This window comes from Dermacentor variabilis, chromosome 1 (assembly GCF_050947875.1).
Source record: "Dermacentor variabilis isolate Ectoservices chromosome 1, ASM5094787v1, whole genome shotgun sequence".
In the NCBI taxonomy this organism is placed as follows: Eukaryota; Metazoa; Arthropoda; class Arachnida; order Ixodida; family Ixodidae; genus Dermacentor; species Dermacentor variabilis.
Genome location: NC_134568.1, coordinates 161,563,212 through 161,578,413, shown reverse-complemented (window position 1 = coordinate 161,578,413; position 15,202 = coordinate 161,563,212). Strand labels below are relative to the sequence as shown.

The following is a 15,202-nucleotide window of genomic DNA, read 5'->3' as shown; positions in this document are numbered from 1 at the left end:
CATACTGCTCGGTATCCTATACACTGGCGAGACAAGACTTTCCGGAGAGGTTGCGCTCAAGCGAACGCGTTGCAGTACGTCGAGTCCCCACAGTGATACCGGCGAGCGATCATTGTTTCTTTTTCTCGTCTGCTAGCCGGAAGGCGTCCAAAACTCTGCCAGGCGAAAATTCACTCGGCCAAAGAAAAACGAATGCGCACCGAAGTGCGCCGCGTGGTGGTCGGGGCAACACGAGAAAAACGCATGCACTCTGGCTGGTTCCGGTAGCCCGCGGGTAGCGAGAATAAGAAAATTGAAGAGGCTGAATGTGGGGGCGCGAATAAAAGTCAAAGTAGAGAAACAAATAAGAACGTAGTTACCTTTGCTGGCTTTAGTGTCTTGACGTGGATGCTTTGGTGCCGGTAAAAAAACATGTTGATATTCTTTTCTGTGACATGACTGCACAAATGAACCACTACAACGCTTCGTCTCCTCAGACCTCGCTGTGCTTTGTCAACTCTTCTGATAGTGTGTTGATTTGGCTTTTCTCGTTGTATTGTCCGGTATACGACTTTAGACAAGTCAATGCACCTTTAGCGTCCAATGTTTATAACAACATTAAACCCATAAAGTTCCGGAATTGAAAATCTAAAGCACGACTATGGAAATGGCACTGCACCTTTCGGATCAAAAGTTTATGAGAACTTTTTACCCACAAAGTTTCGGAATTGCCGCAAGGCCTGTTGTTACATAGGCATGCAATAAACGTGACAGAGAGAGATACAGGGTGTCCCAGCTAACTTCAGCCACAGCTTTAAAATATTCAAAGGCCACGTAGCTGGACAGAAGCAAGGTAATGTTGTTTGCCGATGCTTGCAGACACTCAGATATTTTTTTTTCATTTTACCTAATCAAGTAATTAGTCCGAATTTATTATTCGACTTCTCAAATATAATTTAAGATTGTCCATGAGAAAATTGTAGAGCAACATCAAACTCCCGATACAGCTTTCTGTTGCTCAATAAGTGCTACATAAGTATTTTTCCGAGCATGAAAGAAACATGCGAATACACGCAAAGTGCCTCGAGCGGACAGTCGCGCGGCAATTTTGCGTACGTTTGCGGGCTCCTTTCACGCTCGGGAAAACAGTTTTATGTAGCACGTATTGAGCAACAGAAAGCTGTATTGGGAGATTTTCATGTGGCTCTACAATTCTCATTGACACTTTTCATCGAACTATAATATTTGAGTTGATAAATTAAGATAAATTATCTAATTAGGTGGATTGAAGAGAAATGTATCTCCAAGCGACGCCAAGGAACATCATCTTGGTTCTGTCCTGCTACGTGGCATTCGCACATTTTTAAACTCTGGCTAAAGTTACATGGACACCCTATATATATGTATATGTATATATGTATATGTATGTACATGTATATATGTATATGTATAAAATATGTATATGTATATATAAACGGGGTAGGAATTAAGGCAGGGAGGTTAACCGGAGAATATTCTGGTTTGCTACCCTGTACTGGGGGAGGGTAAGGGGAAATGAAAGACGGAAAGATTAGGGTGGAGAGAAAAAGCAAAGATACGAGAAGTAAAGAGAGGAGGATGGGAACGTCCGTGAGAATTAGTCTCTCTAATAGGCCACTCGAACGCAAAAAATTCAAGAGTGCCTTGACTGACTTGTGGTGTGACGACTGTACTGGTCTAATAAACGTGTTAGTTTATTGCGTTCATAACAACAAACGTGATAATGCTATGAACGCCATAAACTTTCATTTGCGCTGGTTGAGTCAGTCTTTTCATGCTACAAGCACCGCAAGGCATAACAAACACATGATTAACTCATTACGACTATCAACAGTGTTTATCAGATAGCGCGGCTCAATAATGTATTTCGTGAAACATTTATTTAGATACCTTTTGGTAAAGCAAATACGTATTGGTGTGATTCCATTGAACCACGTGGAACATCCTTTTGGTCGCCTATATTTGTATATGTGATGAATAAGAAGTTCTATACTTTGTGCTTAAAATGGTATCGAGCCCGAGCGCGGTCGAACAAAGCAAAATACGCCTTAACCGGGTCGCGTTGCCCTTGGAAGTTCTCGTAGAAAGCGCCACGTGGCTCGCGCTGCCCAATGCGCAGCCCGTCTATAGGGGGTTTGACAGGCGGAAAAAGAATGCGGTGCTCAGGAAAACTTTCCCGGTGATTCTAGTTGCACCAAAGAAGTTGATATCGCTGGCAATTGGTTTGAGACCATAATTCGGCTTGACTTTCGCAGTCTGCCTGAATGGAACTTGCTTGTACAACATCAGGCGGGAAAACAAGGCACCTCTACAGCGTTTTTCACCTCTTCCATGCCAGCCACATTGACATGCAACAGCAGTCGTATCCAAAGCTAGACATGCTTCGCCAGATGTGCAAACAACTTGTATGTCACAAAAATAACCACATAAGATTCAAACTTGTAATGGCTCGTCGAGAAGTTGCCCAACCAATTCATGGCAACAGCCGCCGTCTTCACCTCTTCGGTTCACTAAAAAACCAACGTAGCAAAGCACGAACCGTGACCGCAGCAGACCCACTACGGAGTACTGTGCGTTCTTTCTTTAATGCGAAAGCATTATATATTTGAAGATATGAACGCTACGAAGACGCGGACTAAAGGAGGGACATGTACTTACATGTACATGAACGCACATATACATGAACTTACATGAACATGTACATTATGTGCCCGTTACTCGAAAATCCGTCGGCGTGACCGAACGATTGTACCGAAAATGGCCGACGCCGCAAAGAGTAAGAACTCGTCTCAAAAATTTGGAGCACTCTTACGCTTCATCTTTAACACGATAGCATTCAAAGATCCCTGACTGCTTCTTATGCTTCTCAGCCTATGTGCTCTCTCTCCCTCTCCTCCTTCCCCATCTTTCATCTCCCCCATCCATCTCCCACGTGTAGGGTAGCAAACCGGTTAATCTAAACTGGTTAACCTCCCTGCCTTTCCTTCTCCACTTTTTCCTTCCTTCCTTCTTAGCCTATGTAACCATAATGTTTACTGGGAAACGCTGGCGGCGAACGCTATGCATGAAGGCGAGCTTTCTGGTAGAAACACGGCATCTTGCGTGTGCCGCAGCTGCGCGGAGGCGAGCTCCATCTGGATGGTATTGCAAGGAACCTGGTGGGCGGCTCTATGAATGGTAGAAATGCTGGAAAATAGGTTCGTGTTTGAGTTTCCGCGTAACAAAATTATCTTTTCTCGTACATTCAAATTGTGTGTAAGTTGTACTTCACGATTTTTCTTGCGCATTTTACTTTGAAGGAAGGAAAAAGTGAAGGAAAGGCAGGGAGGTTAACCAGTTTAGCTTAACCGGTTTTCTACCTTACACATGGGAGCGGGACGGGGGGGGGGAGGGGGAGGGGGATGAAAGATGGGCAAAGGAAAGATCGTGAAGTTCAGTAACGTCTTTGTGCTACATGGAGGGCCTGCGTGGTTCGCTATGATTTTTCGCTCACAATATGGTCGACGCGGGACGCCGACGCCCAATTTTCTGCAACACGGCGCCCTTAACGCTTTCGCGTTAAAATGCTCGGATTGACGTCCCACTTCTCAGGGAGGTTCCTGTAAATAAAGTAAGTTAATATCTTTGCAAAGAAAATTTCGATCTGGGTAGGAATTCAACCCAGACCTCCGGGGTGTCAGACAAGCCCGCTTCCCCGACGCCGCGGCGGCTCCACAGTTGTGGTTCACTAAAGGCGTGCCTAGTGCGTGCGCCAGTGCATACATCACGTGGGCAAGCGAGCACGTTGAGACGCGATTTGGCCTTACCGAGACGTAGACGCAACGCAAGCGAGAGCTTGCGCGGACAGGGAACGCTCGAAAAGAACGATTCACCAAAGGGACTATGATTTCGCATTCCCACACGTAAGCAGCCTTAAGTGTGTCTGCCAAATTTTGTATTCCTCGTTTTTACTACCATTCTTTCTTTACCGTAGTCATAACGCCGAGACTTGTCCATTTTACTTTTACTGCTCGGCGTAGGAGCAGTGTGCTTTGACACAGTAGCATGCAGGCGTCTGGCGTTCTATAGATTTTTTACTTATGGCTATTCTAATTAATTTTTTTTCTACTTTACCAGAATATAAGCCACAACTGCCAAGCCTCCGACTCACTTGTGAAGCATCCGCCGTGAATATGTGGCAAAATTGACATTGAAGATCTGAATAATTTTGAGACACTCGGCGTGGTTGCTTAGTGGCTATGGTCGCGGGATCGAATCCCGGCCACGGCGGCCGCATTTCGATGGGGGCGAAATGCGAAAACACCTGTGTGCTTACATTCAGCTGCACCCCAGGGGGTCCAAATGTCCGGAGTCCCCCCCTACGGCGTGCCTCATAATCATATCGTTGTTTTGGCACGTAGAACCCCATAAAAAATTAAATGTAATAATTTGGAGGCGCGAGTAGCGATGTAAAGTTCGTCATGAAAGAGGCGCGTGTTATTGTGATATCACGATGACTTCGCTGTGGCGTTATCAGGAATTTTGATTGAAAGACTGCGAAGTCCGATGGCAGGGAGACAGTTTGACAATGGTGGATAAAGACACTTGGTGGTCGTCGTTCTGGCAGACATGCACGATGGTTCAATTGCATCCATGAAATATGAGGATTATGAGCCCTCAACAGGGTTGATATTTCAGCTTGGTTTAATTACTTTCTTACCTGTTTAGCGACACCTTTTTCTATTTAGCGACCAGCGACTTTTTAGCTAATTTAAGCTTGAAAGGCACTTCGGAAAGTTCCTTCCAGAACGTACCTCATCATTCGAGAGCTATAAATAAATGACCGAAATTGGCTGCACGGCGCATGGGTCTCTGACCATGATGATGCAACAATTGCCGTCACGTGGGTGTTCTTCACAAGGTTCTGCTCAATATGCACGTTTCTTTAATGATTGAAAACTATTTGAATTCGTCCTAGCGCTGCCGGTCGTACAGCTTCCCTAAATACATCGAATTACGTTCGACGTCTAGCAATACAAGAAATTGAATGAGGTTACCAAATGTTATCCGAACAAATTTCGCGGTAAAATCAAGAACGCAGGAGCTGAATGATAGGTCAGACCAACTGAAGAAAGGCGTATACATACCGGAGCGACTCGGCTCATTCGTGCGAATTCGAACGCACCGCTTCTCTTTCTCACGGATTTATCCGAAATCCGTGAGAGCTTTCGGGTAGATCAAAGGGCTGAGGGGTACCATTTCACCTGTATAAATATCATGTGGTTTCACTGCCGTATTAACATGTGACTGAGCGCGTGCCGCAAAATTTGGTTCTCATTTCGCCGAGAACTACAAGATTTGGAGAGATAACGTGAATGGAGTACTTTTTCGTTGTGTTATCTAATTTCTCGTATTTTTATAATTCTACTAGTTTTGCAAGATTGCAATCTGAACATCATCGCAAAACTGAGTCGCGTCAATCGTTCGTTCGTAAATATATTAACAAAGTAAAAGCCCTCTACACCCTGCTTTAAATTTAGTTTATTTCTCATGCACCTGCACTGAACAAGGATGAAACGTTTAGGTAAATTATTCACGCCATTTTAGCTCCTATTATAACGTTCCAAAACACCTAGGTTATTTAAAATTCATTCGATGGGTTTAGCGACAATTTTAGCAACTTTGAAGCAAGGTTTAGCCGAAATTTAGCGATTTTCTTTATTTCATGAGCGACATACTTCGGAAAAGATGGGAACACTGGCCTCTTAGCGGATGGGCAATAAAATACATTGCGAACGTTGTATTACGTTCGCCATCAGCTTCCCGGGGTCTACGACAGCCTTAAGTGCTTCTTCCCGTCCGGGGTAAATGAAGGCTGGCATGCCTACCTTTGCCTTGAATTAGGCAACTCTCAATTCTTTACATGGTTTCTACTGCGACCGAGTACACATATACACTAATGGTTCTTCCACTGAGACCAACTCCACCAGCGCAGTGTCAATCAGCATCAAATACAGGATTACGCCGTCATGGCATCGACGTCTTCGGAGCTTTCATCCCTCTCAAGCGCCGTTGATTATATTTACCAACGACCGGCCAATCAGTGGGACTCAAAGGCAGCGCTACAGTGTGGCTTGCCGTGGCTCATCCGAACAACTCGAGTCGGAGGCGCAAGAAAGGCACTATCACGTGATCACAAAAGGACACACAGTGTTTCAGTGATTGGTGGGTCATCGCGGTATCTCAGGTAACGGCCTTGCTGACGAAGTTGTTCTAAAAGGTAGAAAAGGAATAAATTGTTTTTTGTGCCTTTATGCAGAACTGACACAGCCGAGCACCTAAGCAAGTTACCACATTATTTGAGGCTACAGAAGTTGCACACCTCACTTAACTCCCCATCGGTTGCACTCACTTGACCATATCGTGCAACTGCACCTGTTGCGTGTTTTTTTTTCCAAAGTGAAGAAATAGTACTTTGTCGCTTACATCTCAGCATTGTATTCACCAATGTATACTCATTCTTGATCGGAATTATTAATATCGCCGAATGCATTTCTTTTGGTCGCGAAGAGACATGCGGTACAGCTTCAGGGATATTGCCCATCCTTTCAAAATAAAAGGGTTGCCCTCTGCACCGCGCTAAACCAGCTAGACAAGACTCTCTCTTTTGGCAAGATCTTTGAACCATGGTCGCGCATGTCACAGCCTCAAAAAGCAACAAAAGCGCTACTGCGATTGTTGAAATCCACCGGACCGAATGACACCCTGTGATAGAGCGCTCAGAATTCTCAATACGTCTGTAACATCAAAACTTGGTTTTCTCTCCCTCTTTTAACCTTTTTCCTTACCCTAGTGCAGGGTAGGCAAGCGGGCTCAGTCCTTGTTAACCTCCCTGCCTTTTATTAATGCACTCTGTCTCACTCTCTCTTTTTCTCTATCTTAACTGAAGCTTAATTTGACCATTCACAGTGAGAATCCGAGGACGACATGTTGGGACTCTACACGTACTATCGAAATGTTCAGGCCATTGCCTCTATTTTCACTAGAGTCGCCCAGTTCAGAGATAAAAAGGCATGAATTCAAGTGATCCGGGATGGAAAGCACGCGACAATATATTTATTGCCTCATTTCTTTCCTTCTTTCTTTATTCTTGACTTGTGACAACGAAGTAATAATACAAGCAGGCTACAAATCGAAAGCTCTTAGAATCGGTTGCGTGTTCCTTCCGCTAATGTGCGCGGCATCTTTTTAGTCGACGGTCGATATTGATTGTGCAACTTCGGCAAGCTCGTATGCAAATGAAAAGCGAAAGTGCTCGTTTCGGAATGCTTTCTCAGGGAAGTTAGAAATGCTCGAGGGAGAAAACGGAAAAGAGGATAAAATGCTGTATGGTAAAAATGAGCTTCCGAAATGGGCTGCCCCGGCGTAGCTGAGCGTTTTCTCTCGCTTTTTATTCTTAAAGTTGGTGCGACATTTCTCAATCCAGGCCAATAAGAACGTCGAACAAGCTGTCTACGTTCACGTTATAACATTTGCCCTTATTACTACAACACAATAACATATGTTTCTTTTCAGCAGTTATTTGCCATTTTCATTTTTAAACTTTACAGCACAATAATAGAAGAGCACCACGCCTGACTTTTGATACGTGCCATGTAGCCCTTATGGCAGGCACCGTTCTGGCCTTAAGACAGCGGTGCGTTGCTGTTGGTTGCTTTACAACAGAAGCCGCATTTTGTAAGGATCTTTTTTTTTTCCTCTTTTTAGCCATTCCTCATTAGCTCGCGAGAAGCCGCAGCTCCGCTATAGCTAGGATGCTCCACGCGGTCGGAAGGGACACAAAGTGAGAGTAAAAGAAACGGCGGGTGCTTACATGGCAAAATAGTCTCTGCAGTGCTTATTTAACAGCAAATGTGGAGACGGGAAAATAGGCTTATGTGACTCCATAAACGACGGGAAAACGTTTCACTGTCGTTATGTCCGTAAAGTCAGTTATCTTGAGAACCTGACGCGGCATTGAGCATCTGCTGTATCGTTCATACACCCTTAAGTTCTGGTTATCTTTCCCATGTGCCGATATGCTTCAACACAAAGATTGATGCGGCAGTAGCCGCTCCTGATCAAGGGCGACGTTCCGAAACGTCATCGCTATTAAATGCTCTTTGCCATTGACCTTGCCGAGCCGCCTTCGCTAATAAAATGTACAACAAAAATTATGTGGTTTTACGGGCCGAAACCACAATCTGATTATGAGGCACACCGTAGTGGGGGACTCCGGAAATTTGGACTACTTGGGGTTCTTTAACCTGCACCTAAATCTAAGTACACGGGTGTTTTTACATTTCGCCCCAATCGAAATGCGGCCGCCGTGGCCGGGATTCGATCCCGCGACCTAGTGTTTGGCAGCCCAACACCATAGCCACTAAGCAACCATGGCGGATTACAACATGACGATTTACTGCAATCTGCTCTTAGGAACAGTTCCAGCGTAAAAAGCCCCCGCAGGGGCGTCTGCGTTAGCAGGCGTTTGGTGTGTTGCGACACCACGTACCCGAGCACACGAGGGTTGGACCCTCCCGCGTGTAGCAGTGCGCGGCTTAGCCGTGTCCGGGGAAAAGGGGATCCTGGGGGTTGAGCCAATGCCAGGTGCTTGGACCTTTACGGCCCCTCGGCGGCGGCAACACACTCCTTTGGCCTCTGCTTCACGTAGACGGCACCTCCGGCCTGACCCGACCGGGGGAAATCGGCAGTCGCCTTTTCCTGTCCTCCCCTCCATCTTTCACTTTCCTATCTCCTTTCTCACAACTCACCTGTCTCCTCCTCTCTTCTGGGTTTTTCCTTTTTTTTCTGGGTGGCTAGGGTTAATCTTGTGTGGCGAGCTGTCCTGAGTTCAGCCATATTTCATTATAGTTGCGCTGTACAGCTGGTATGGGTAGGACTTTCTTACAAGTTCCTCTCCCGCCCCCTTGTAGGACTCCATGGTGGGTGGCTGGCACCGCGGCCGAACTATACAATTTTCCCATGGCACCTCCTCTCTCCAAACCAGATCGCCCTCACAGAAGAGGGCGGACCGATGTCACAGCTGATTTTTTTTTCAAGAAACCAAAGAAATCTTCCCTAAGTATCACGTGATACACAGTGAAAAGCCAGAAAAACCGGCTAGAAAAATATCTGTTCACAGTAGCAAGATGTCTGAAAGAAGCCATAGGCACCAGCTACAAAGTAACAAAGCTTGCTAGCGGTGACCTACTGCTAGAAATCCAAAGCAAAGCTCAAGTGTGCAAACTTCCTAATATCGTGTCGTTTGAAGACATCCCCGTCTTAATTTCAACCCACAGATCGCTGAACACAGTGCGTGGGGTGATTTCTGAAATCGACTTTTTGGATCTCTCCGAAGAAGAAATGCTAAATGGGCTTTCCGAACAAAATGTCAGCAATGTTCAGAGAATTAAAATAAGAAAAGGCAACAAAGAGTTAACTACCAAGCATCTAATTTTGACTTTCACTTGCTGCACACTTCCAGAGACAATTGAAGTTGGGTATACAAAAGTTGCAGTTCGCCCATACATTCCGAACCCTCGACGTTGCTTCAACTGTCAGAGATTTGGCCATGGCTCCCAGAGTTGCCGTGGTCGCCAAACCTGCGCGAAATGCGCATTCAAAGACCATACTTCTGAAATATGCGAAGCAGCACCTCGCTGTGCGAACTGTGAAGGAGAGCATGCTGCATACTCCAGATCATGTCCCTCATGGAAGAGAGAAAAAGAAATCATTACATTGAAAACAATTGAGAACATTTCATTCAAAGAGGCCAGAAACCGCATCCTAGTTAAAAACAAGTTTTCACTCAAACCGAACATGAACTTCGCCGATGTGGTGCGGCAGGGCGATCCACCACACCGGCCTCCGGCACCTGCCCAGACCACACATAGTGAGGCTGGGACGGAGCCATCTTCGCCCCCGGTGGTAGCAGCTCACGCTGCTCCACCAGCCACAAAGCAGGCTATGCCATCCCTCGAGGTGGCAAGCCTCAAGGCCTCTGCCCACGAGGGGAGGTCTGAAAAAAGTGCCGACGGGCAGTCTGCGCGACCCTCCAGCGCCCCTGATGAGGTAATGGAGACGAGCCAGGGTGGTTTCGTGCCGTCAACGTCACAGGGACGGCGGAACTCCTTGGATACTGCTAATAAAGAAAACCCCCGAATCACGGGGCGAAAACCAATTAAACGTATCCCGACCCCACACACATAAATCCGTATGGCATTACTAATACACTGGAATTGCAGAGGACTCCTAAATTATTTTAGTGATATAAAAGAGATCATAAATTCTTTCTCTCCTGTAGCAATGTGCCTACAGGAAACGAACTTAGGTCCTCAGCATACAAGTGTACTAAAGAAATACAAAGTCTCTCGCCGTGACCGAGAGCTGGCAAACAGGCTCTCAGGAGCTGTAGCCATCATTGTACAAAGGGGCATTGCCGCTCGTAAAGTCAAAATAAAAACTAAATTTGAAGCTGTGGCAGCCACTTTGCTCTCTTACAAAACGATTACGGTGTGCTCTGTGTATTTAGAACCACACCTAAAAATAACCCTTCATGAGTTAGAGGACCTGTTCCAACAATTACCAGAACCCTATCTGGTAGTTGGGGATTTTAATGCGCATTCCGGTTTTTTGGGGAAGCGAGAAAACAGGCGTAAGAGGACAAATTACAGAAGATTTTATTTTGAGAAATAATGTTTGTTTGTTGAATTCTGGCAAATCAACATACTGCTCACCAAGCTCAGGAAAGATGAGCTGTATTGATTTATCTTTTAGTTCACCTCCTATTTTTAACGATTTTAAATGGGACGTCATAGATAACCTATATGGAAGTGATCATCTACCAGTCATAATCACTCTTCCATCCTCACCTGCAATCATCCCAAACAAGCCACGACGATGGAAGCTCCAAGCAGCTGACTGGACACTGTTTAGAGAAAAAGCCAATCTAGATGAAGTCTTTTCTCAAGACCTTAGCGTCGATGATCTAAATAAACAATTCACAACCTCTATTTTAGCCGCTGCCCGTTTAGCTATCCCCCAGACTTCAGGAGTGGTGAGACAAAATCACAATGTGTGGTGGACTCGGGAATGCAAAGAAGCAAAGCGAAAACAAAATAAAGCCTGGGGTGTCTTTCGCCGATATCCCACTCAGGACAACCTCCTAATCTTTAAAAAGGCACGAGCTAAAGCACGATACGTCCGCCGTAATGCCGAAAAGACGTCATGGCAAGCATACGTTTCACCAATAAATAGCACAGTCACAACAAAAAAAATGTGGGAGCTGGTACGTAAGCTCCATGGTAGCTACTCCCCATTTACAATTCCTCTCCTGACAACTCCTGGCATCCAAACAAGTATAGAGGAACAGGCCAACATATTAGAACATTTCGCTGCAGTCTCTAGTTCTTCACACTACACTGAGTCATTTTTAAAATATAAAAACGTGGCTGAAAAGCAAAGGCTTCCGATTAGTGGCAGCATAAATGAGCCGTATAATAGTTTAATCACTCATCAAGAAATCACTAGAGTACTGTCTGCTGGGAAACAAACTGCACCAGGGCCCGACGAAATTCACTATGAAATGCTGGCACATCTTTCCGAATCCGCTATAAATGTACTTCTGCATTTTTTTAAGAAGATACTGTTACAAGGGAAAATACCGGAGGCCTGGAAAAAGCTATTATTGTACCCTTTTTGAAAACCGGAAAGCCACCGACATCTCCCGTTAGTTATAGGCCAATAGCACTTACCAGCTGTCTGGCGAAATCTTTCGAAAGCATTCTGAATATTAGATTGATGTTTATTCTAGACTCCCGTGAACTACTCGACATCCATCAGTATGGTTTTAAAGAAAACGTGCTCGACAGCTGATCACCTCATTCGACTTGAAAACACAATCCGAGAGGCATTCATCCATAGACAACACTGCCTTGCCGTTTTTTTATCTAGACAAGGCTTATGATACTACCTGGAGGTATGGCATTTTCCGCGACCTAGTAGATCTGGACATTCGCGGCAGGATGTTAAACTGCCTGCATGACTTTTTGTCCAACCGTTCCTTCCATGTGCGCCTCGGTTCAACCCTCTCAAGGAAGTTCAGTCAGGAAAATGGGGTACCACAAGGGTGTATCTTAAGCACTACCCTCTTTATTGTAAAAATGAACTCTCTAGCACAAATAATTCCGAAATCCATTATGTATTCAGTTTAAGTTGATGATCTCCAGATTGCTTGCACATCATCAAACGTAGCAACATGCGAGAGGCAAGTACAGTTAATAATAAACAAACTATCAACATGGGCAGAAAAAGATGGATTCCAGTTTTCCCCACAGAAAACATTTGCTGTTATGTTCTCGCCGAAACGAGATTTACAGCCTGATCCCACCCTACACCTTAATGAAACCGAACTCCCAGTAAAAAACGAGCACAAATTCCTTGGCATTACTTTTGACAAAGAGCTCACTTTCCTACCTCACATAAACGCTTTGAAAAACAAGGCCTCCAGAGCACTCAACATACTTAAAGTCCTTTCACGGAAACGCTGGAGCTCTGATAGGGCATGCCTTCTACAAATATACCGCTCCGTCATACGGCCCTCCTTGGACTATGGGTGTATAGTGTATGGCTCTGCCAGATCATCATATTTGAAACGATTGGACCCAGTACACAATTTAGGTTTACGCTTGTCAACTGGTGCCTACAGGACGTCGCCCATAACCAGTTTGTATGTAGAAACTAACGAACCTCCACTTGCCGACAGAAGCATGCTGACATGCTCGTATGTTCTAAATATCCGTTCCTTGCCAAAACATATATGTTACCCAATAGTTAACAAACGCCCATCTAGAATATTATTCACAAACAAACCCCAGGCTATCAGACCACTCCTTCTCCGTTTTGAAGAGAAATTACAAGAGTTAGATGTAACGGACATATTGCCTAATATTGCCCAGAAACCCGATCCACTGCCACCATGGTACTACCTGCCCTCTATTTGTGACTTCTCATTAACACGATTTCAGAAAAAACTAACGCCGCAGGAACATATATTACAAGAATATTTAGCACTAAAATAAAAATGTGGAATATACAGCATTTTATACCGATGGTTCCAAAGCTGCAAACTACGTGGGATGTGCTGTGATACAGAATAGCTCGGAAAAAATAGTACGGCTGCCGCAATGTGCATCGATTCTCACTGCAGAGAGTCATGCAATTTCCATGGCTGTGGAAAGAATAATAAATGAAAACATTGAAAATAGCATCATTTATACAGACTCACTAAGCATTCTTAAAGCACTTCAGCCTAGGAATGCAGTTCTGCCAATAATCGGCGACATTCTACACAACAAAACAAGAGCCACGAGGCGGGGACAAAAAATCAAATTTTGTTGGGTGCCGAGCCACGTAGGAATCTGTGTAAATGAGAAAGCAGACTAGAGCGCAGCGAAAGCTCGAAATAAGGAAATCAAAAACATAAGAATTCCTTACAGAGATTGCATGAAATTGGTGTCATAAACTGAAAGAAAAATGGCAGTCCACATGGAACAATCAAACGAACAATAAGCTACGCCTTGTAAAACCCATCATAGAAGAGTGGAAGTCATGTTCACACCAAGAACGTTTTATTGAAGTTGTCTTATGTCGCCTCCGCATTGGACACACACACCTTACCCATAATTACTTCCTGGCATAAAGAGACAAGCTTGTTTGTGACAAATGCGGAGACGAACTTACAGTAAACCACATTTTACTCTCCTGCAGACAACTTGAGACATTGAGAAAAAATGTTTTACGCCATTTTACAGCGAACGCATTCCTTTTCATCCTTCATTGATTTTAAGTGAAGATGCACTGGTTGGGACAATTCATGTATTTAGCCTTTTAAACAAAACCGGTTTTCCTGAAAAATTGTAAAGCCTGACCTTGTTCTCTTTCACATCCACTGACACACCTCATCCGCCTTATCATGTCTGAGAAGAATGCTGAGGTGTTTATTTAATTTGTTGGATTCCTCGGGGTCCTCTATCAGAAAAGGGCCTTTTGAGGTTACCCAGCTTTTTCCTGCATTATACCTTGCGATTGGCGCATGATGGCCTTAGTTGCTTGTGCGCCATTAAACTCAACATCAACAACAACCAGCGTAAAAACCGCGTGCGTCCCTATGTGTGCGTGTTGGTGTGTGTGTGTGGGGGGGGGGGGGGGGGCGTGTGTGTCACGCGCACGCACGCACGCACGCACACGCACACAATTTCTAGCACTAGAGAAACACGTAGGTTCAACTGGTAGCGCTTTGTAGAGACCCAAACGATGCTGAATAGCCAGCTTTCTGCAAAGTGCTTCGCGGAACGTAGATTCTTAGTGTGTGGAATCTGCATAATTTTTTGCTTTAAATCCGATGGCATTGTCGTGAGAATAGCGCGCGACCCCGTACGTTTTTCTTCAGCGTATCTTTCTTTGCTGCCTTGTTTTCTTCGTTGATGTGTCTTTCCGAAGATGTTGTGTACATAGCACGGAATATTTACTGGCAAAGTGGTGTCAGTGAGTCCGCTTCTGTTCTACCTAATAAAACATCAAGTCACGACATGAAACTTGCGCGCATAATGCTGGCTAACTGGTGCTTCTAAAGCACCCAGACCTCTTAATGGAATAGCGGAAGTTATTTAACGGCTCCTTTGGTTTTTCCTAAATTTTTCATATTTCAGCTACCACCTTTTTAATCAATTGGATATGTGTTACTGTTGCTGCAGCTTACATCACATAGAATTTTGACCCGCAAAACAGTGCCAGTGAGTTCACCTACGTTCTGCGTAATCAAGCACGGAATTAGGAATAAGACTTGTATACATAATGTCGAGTCATAGGTAATTTGTCCCCGCAGGGGCATCTGTGTCAGCAGGCGTTTAGTGTGTGGCGACACCACGTACCCGAGCACATGAGGGTCGGAACCTCCACGTGTAGCCGTGCACGGCTTAGCCGTGTCTGGGGAAAGGGGATCCTGGGGGTTGAGCCGATGCCGGGTGTTCGGACCTTTAAGGCTCCCCAGCGGAGGCAACACACCTCTTTGGCCTCCGCGTCACATAGGCGGCACCTCCAGACTGACCCACCTTGGGGAAATCGGCAGACGCCTTTTCCTGTCCTCCTCGCCGATCTTCGTCTTTCT

At 45.1% G+C, this 15,202-nt stretch overlaps 1 protein-coding gene across 2 annotated transcripts in view; it reads left to right on the top strand.

Moving 5' to 3' along the window:
- LOC142587664 (putative 4-coumarate--CoA ligase 1) overlaps positions 1-15,202 on the top strand; it is a 125,846-nt gene that overhangs the window by 30,590 nt on the left and 80,054 nt on the right. The window lies entirely within an intron of this gene.